At 43.6% G+C, this 7,070-nt stretch overlaps 1 long non-coding RNA gene across 1 annotated transcript; it reads left to right on the forward strand.

Annotated features, from left to right (window-relative positions):
- LOC308285854 lies at positions 1–3,948 on the forward strand. The gene is made up of 3 exons (XR_013962088.1): positions 1–95; positions 2,359–2,640; positions 3,619–3,948. It is a non-coding gene; the product is annotated as an uncharacterized lncRNA (long non-coding RNA).
- The last annotated feature ends 3,122 nt before the right edge of the window (positions 3,949–7,070 follow it).

Below are 7,070 nucleotides of genomic sequence, written 5' to 3' on the forward strand. Positions count from 1 at the left end.
CACTGCTGCAGGCTCACGCTGTGTGGGCTCACGTGGATTGTTGTTGACCGTGTCGCTGTTATGGATAAATGAAGGATATCTAGCGAGGCATTCAGGTAAGATCCTAACTCTATGGGTAAGATACAATAAAGGCATCATATAGAAAAACGCAATGGGGGTTTATTGTTAACATCTTAGGCTGTTCTGGTAGGTCTGTAATCTTTATTTTATTCATTGCAACAACATTAAGCTAAAGGTTTAGCTAACGTAGCTAACAACAACAGACACCTTAGCTGAGAGAGAGATGAAGCAGGGACCCCTTTAGCTGAGTGATGAAGCAGGGACCCCTTAGCTGAGAGAGATGAAGCAGGGACCCCTTAGCTGAGAGAGAGAGAGAGAGAGATAAAGCAGGGACCCCTTAACTGAGACAGAAAGCTAAAGGTTTAGCTAACGTAGCTAACAACAACAGACCCCTTAGCTGACTGAGAGAGAGATGGAGCAGGGACCCCTTTAGCTGAGTGATGAAGCAGGGACCCCTTAGCTGAGAGAGATGAAGCAGGGACCCCTTTAGCTGAGTGATGAAGCAGGGACCCCTTTAGCTGAGTGATGAAGCAGGGACCCCTAAGCTGAGAGAGATGAAGCAGGGACCCCTTTAGCTGAGTGATGAAGCAGGGACCCCTTTAGCTGAGTGATGAAGCAGGGACCCCTTTAGCTGAGTGATGAAGATGGGACCCCTTTAGCTGAGTGATGAAGCAGGGACCCCTAAGCTGAGAGAGATGAAGCAGGGACCCCTTTAGCTGAATGATGAAGCAGGGACCCCTTTAGCTGAGTGATGAAGCAGGGACCCCTTTAGCTGAGTGATGAAGCAGGGACCCCTTTAGCTGAGAGAGATGAAGCAGGGACCCCTTTAGCTGAGTGATGAAGCAGGGACCCCTTAGCTGAGAGAGATGAAGCAGGGACCCCTTTAGCTGAGTGATGAAGCAGGGACCCCTAAGCTGAGAGAGATGAAGCAGGGACCCCTTTAGCTGAGTGATGAAGCAGGGACCCCTAAGCTGAGAGAGATGAAGCAGGGACCCCTTTAGCTGAGTGATGAAGCAGGGACCCCTTTAGCTGAGTGATGAAGCAGGGACCCCTAAGCTGAGAGAGATGAAGCAGGGACCCCTTTAGCTGAGTGATGAAGCAGGGACCCCTTTAGCTGAGTGATGAAGCAGGGACCCCTAAGCTGAGAGAGATGAAGCAGGGACCCCTTTAGCTGAGTGATGAAGCAGGGACCCCTTTAGCTGAGTGATGAAGCAGGGACCCCTAAGCTGAGAGAGATGAAGCAGGGACCCCTTTAGCTGAGTGATGAAGCAGGGACCCCTTTAGCTGAGTGATGAAGCAGGGACCCCTTTAGCTGAGTGATGAAGCAGGGACCCCTTAGCTGAGAGAGATGAAGCAGGGACCCCTTTAGCTGAGTGATGAAGCAGGGACCCCTTAGCTGAGAGAGAGAGAGAGAGAGATGAAGCAGGGACCCCCCCTCTCTCAGATAAGGGGTCCCTGCTAGGCGTCCCTGCTTTTGAGAGACATGAAGCAGGGACCCCTTAGCTGAGAGAGAGATGAAGCAGGGACCCCTTAGCGGAGACAGATGAAGCAGGGACCCCACCCTTAGCTGAGAGACAGATGAAGCAGGGACCCCCACTACATAGAGACATTCATGGATTTATATTTAAAAGTAACTTTTATTCCCCCCCTGGAGCCAGGGTATGGCAGCTGCCTACCCCTGCCTTACCCAATTGACGCCCCTGAGAGTGTAGTGCCCACCCAGGATTACATTAGATCAGGGGTCTTCAACAGGGGGTCTGGGACCCCTAGGGGGTCCTCAGAGTTACTACAGGGGGTCCTCCAAATCTTCCAATCCTTTTTATATTAACAACTTGAGACCTAGTGTATATATTCTGAGAACTGTAGCCAAAAATAACAGATCTACAAGCTCACAACGTCTCGCCCTGCGAGGCGTTGTGAGCTTGTAGATCGGCTATTTTCGGCAAAGAGGTTTGGTGTAGAGGGGGAAAAGAGCATACTAAGTACAGAGTGAAAGGTCAAGTTTATTTAGTATTGACGGCACAAGTTGTTAAATATCTGACAACACACATTGACATGAATCCAAAATACACTGATGCTGTCAAACAATGAAACCATATGGAATCTATGAAAAGGCTTTGGGGGTCCCTGCTTCATCTCTCTCTCAACTAAGGGGTCCTTGGCCTGAAAACGTTGAAGACCCCTGCATTAGCTAATTGACACTGGGCGGAAAAATGGGCTACCAAAAAAAATAAAAAATAAATGCTTGTTTTGTTGGAAAAAAATTAAAATAAACAGCATTTTTTTCTCGCCTCGCAGCTGCACACTGACATGGACGGCGGTGAAGTACACGCTGTCTGGCGAAGGAGCCGGCTCCCTCTTCACCATCGACCAGACGATGGGACATCCATGCCTTAAGGAGCCTGGACAGGGAGGAGAAGCCTTACTACACGCTCCGCGCCCAGGTCGTCGACATCGACACCAGCAGGCCCCTGGAGCCCGAGTCGGAGTTCGTCATCAAGGTCCAGGACATCAACAACAACGCGCCCAAGTTTCTGGAGGGGCCATACACCGCCAGTGTCCCGGAGATGTCACCCTTAGGTGAGTGCGCGTGAGGTCACTGTGTTATAGATATCTTATCTACTGCATTGTACAGGGGTTTTCAAAGTGAGTGACGCGACGGCAGTCCAGGGCTGCCGCGAGATAATATGATAATATTTGGAATTTATTTGGACACTTGGCTATTATCTCAACGTTTCCTCGCAACATAATCACTAAAATATCGTTGTGTGCTTGTAGATCTGCTGTTTTCACTATTTTAGTAGTACATTTTATAGACGATAAATACAAACGGTTTTGGACATACAAGGTTTCCACCCGACAACGGCGATATGCTATAAATATAAGGTGCTGGGACTGAAAATTATAATGTAGGGGTGCCTCGAATATTTATGGGTTGCCCCACTGCCCTGAGACAAAAAAGTTTGGGAACCCCTGGCATAGTACTGTGTTCTATCCGTCTGTTATTCAATGTTACATGAGATACATTAAGGTTTCCTGTGCAAATAAGCCGAAAAGCTTACTAGGATCTCCTTTTAGTTGACAATAAAGATTCAATTCACCCTTTAGTAGACTGACTTTCAGATATACATAGCAATGCAGATATAATAGCAGATATGCAAGCTCGCAGAGCGGCACTTGTAGATCTGCTATTTTTGAAAAATCGTGAAGTCTTTGAAATCCTTCCCCAAAATGATCTCTATTTTTGAATTCAATAATCTTTCTCTAACTCTGAGAGTGCACAAATGGAACCAAATGGACCCTTACAGGTCTGTAACTTTGACAGTGTTCAAATGGAACCAAATGGATTTGGTTCCATTTGTACTTTGTCAAAGTTAAGGGGAGATCTTCTATAGGCACGAGAGGACCCCAATCAATGCAAACATGTCGTTGTACTGGTGAGCTCCAACTGTCGTCATACTGGTCAGGTTCCAGCGGTTGAACTTGTTTTTTTTGCATTTCTTGTTTTTGAAAAAATGTTTAGTGTGAACTTAATTCCAGTCTCATACATTCACATAGGTTGACGGAGGAGGGCCGGGATTCCGTCGTCTGCACCTGAAACACGAGAGCATAGCTGGAACAACCTGGAGAGCCTCCGCTAAGACGCTGCCAATATCCACTCAGTGCCCTGCCCTCAGTATCATAACTGGATGCCTGAAGCCTACCCTAGTGTCCCCTCTTGCCAGTCCTCGCGGGAGTAGCCCCGGCCGGGCCGTCCTGAGATGCTGGCATGGCTACGCCACAACGAGTTGGAACTCTGACGTTACACGAAAAAGAAGATGGAATATACAAGGCGATGCATGGCCAAGGTTGAACGGATTGTGGATTGTCTGTAAAGCCCGTATCATAGTCGGCTCAAAAAGACTCGAAAAGACTACACCGCGGTGTAAACACCTTCCACCGCGGTGTAGTCTTTTCGAGTCTTTTTGAGTCATGAAACTACAACGTTACATCATTCCTCACGGTGGAGAGCTTTCCACCGTGAGTCCCAACACATCTCTCTGTTTTTACTATCAGACAGACAGGCTCTACACCCCGTTCACTGATTGGTCGACCTGAACCGGTGTAGACGGGGTAAAGGACTTCACCGTGGGCCGTGACTATGATAGCCTGCACTTATTTTCTGACTTAATCTTAGTTGAAATATGACCATATAAGTTCATATTCTGGGACATATCTAACTAAACTCAGCTCCAAAAGAAAGGAAGCTTGACTTCGGTCCATTATATCTCCCCTTTAATAATACCAAATTGTATATTGCTTTATATCATTTTTATCGATGATTTGTCATCGGTGCAGCTTGTAAGCATCGGGCATTTGAGGCATGAGCTACACAGCCTAACGTGTGGGTAGCGCCGACCAAAGATTTGCCAAAATGGCTTGCAATACTGTTCTGCTGGCATTGTCTGTCTGTCTGTCTGTCTGTCTGTCTGTCTGTCTGTCTGCAATCTGCATGTCTGTCTGTGTGACTGACAGTTTGTAAACCGTCCATTTGGTTCCATTTGTACGCTGTCAAAGTTACAGACATGTACTGTAAGGGTCAATTAATAAAGGAACCTATAGAGTCACTGTAATACACTTTGAGAACCACTGATATACAATGTTTTCTTTTTTTTAACCTTGGAAGAGGAAACAAGACAATATGATATGAGACTACTAAGGCTTGAGTGTTTATATAAACAGCCAGATGTTTAAATGTTTAAATGAAAACTATAATTGATGATTTCAAATTGTAATTCTGGTATGACAGTTGATACTGTATTTCTGTGAACACTGACTGACTGTACTATGTTTTCAATAAAAAATGATTCCCATCATTTGTGTTTTAGTTACGATTCTACATGCCTGCTTCTAATTATACAGTAATAACACTATTATACACACAAAGCACAAAAAAGATAATTATTGATAATGGCTTTATATGTATACTATTTTGATAGAATACTGATGTTTTAACTATAGCATACTGGTCCAATATGGCACTCTTTTATCTCTGTGTTATTATCTTCCACTGTAATACATACAGTATTACAACCATGAGTCCAATAGGACCCACATAACTATGAGGAAGATATTATATTATGGTTTAGCTGTCTGTCTGTCTGTCTGTCTGTCTGTCTGTCTGTCTGTCTGTCATTATGTCACCCACAATATAGGACACTGTCACACATGTCTTCAATGCTGTCCATTTTAATTCTTTATAAGGGCTTTAAAGCTTTGATCAGCCCAATTATGGAAGAGGGATTAGCTGGGTAGGGTTTAAGGGTTTATTTGTTCAATATACAGTATTGATGTTTGCTTTATTGGCATAAGAAAACATATGTTTACATTGCCAAAGCCAAGTGTCAATTAAGACATTGCACCCGTGTGAAGTGAGTGGTGCAAACATGACATACCGTACTTCTAGGTCATGACACTTCGAGGTCTGTCATATACTATGACATAACTGTGACATCATTCAATATAAAAGGATTATCCATTTGATAATTTGTAGTTAGATATCCTGGTTATTTAAATGTTAATAACGCAATAATGTACTGGAAGCACAAAAGAAGACTCTTTGCTTTGCAGCACAGTCACAGAGCAAAGGACCAGGTAGGTCATCTTCAATATTCTTATGTGGAGATAACCCTACCCATCAAGCCTAGACTACTCACATTTCCAGATGTTCTGAGTAGGGACACAGGACTGATTGTGAATGAACTTGGTGTGTGTGGCAATGAGCAACAGGTCTGGAGTGCTTGCAATAAGCTACATCCCATATGGCAGTTAGACATCTCAAGAGCTGTAAGCACCTGTTCAAAACCTGTGTGGACAGTATCTCTAACCCTAACCCTAACCCTAGCTGTAAACATGGACAATGAATAAAGAGTTCTCATGCATGTCCAGAACCTTTCATGGAGAAACCATCCCACTAAAGCTCAGATTTATAGAGGCATCCCTCCAATCTCACAGTTGTGATGGCACAAAGAAGACTCTGCTTTGCAGGACACTGTCACAGAGCAAAGGACCAGGTCATCTCAGATGTTCTTCTGTGGAGACTAACCTACCCATCAAGGGGAACTAAACTAAACCACTCACATTTCCAGATGTTCTGATAGGGACACAGGCTGTGAATGAACTTGGTAAGGCAATGAACAACATGCCTGTAGTGCTTGAAATATCTCATATTCATTCACAATCAACGAGCGAGGGAGAGAACAAAGGGAACAGACAAAGAGATGGCCAATACTGTATATTGAACAAATAAACCCTTAAACCCTACCCAGCTAATCCCTCTTCCATAATTGGGCTGATCAAAGCTTTAATAAAGCCCTTATAAAGAATTAAAATGGACAGCATTGAAGACATGTGTGACAGTGTCCTATATTGTGGGTGACATAATGACAGACAGACAGACAGACAGACAGACAGACAGACAGACAGACAGACAGACAGACAGCTAAACCATAATATAATATCTTCCTCATAGTTATGTGGGTCCTATTGGACTCATGGTTGTAATACTGTATGTATTACAGTGGAAGATAATAACACAGAGATAAAAGAGTGCCATATTGGACCAGTATGCTATAGTTAAAACATCAGTATTCTATCAAAATAGTATACATATAAAGCCATTATCAATAATTATCTTTTTTGTGCTTTGTGTGTATAATAGTGTTATTACTGTATAATTAGAAGCAGGCATGTAGAATCGTAACTAAAACACAAATGATGGGAATCATTTTTTATTGAAAACATAGTACAGTCAGTCAGTGTTCACAGAAATACAGTATCAACTGTCATACCAGAATTACAATTTGAAATCATCAATTATAGTTTTCATTTAAACATTTAAACATCTGGCTGTTTATATAAACACTCAAGCCTTAGTAGTCTCATATCATATTGTCTTGTTTCCTCTTCCAAGGTTAAAAAAAAGAAAACATTGTATATCAGTGGTTCTCAAAGTGTATTACAGTGACTCT

The sequence above is a fragment of the Nannobrachium achirus genome, assembly GCF_963921795.1.
Source record: "Nannobrachium achirus genome assembly, chromosome: 5".
Taxonomy (NCBI): domain Eukaryota; kingdom Metazoa; phylum Chordata; class Actinopteri; order Myctophiformes; family Myctophidae; genus Nannobrachium; species Nannobrachium achirus.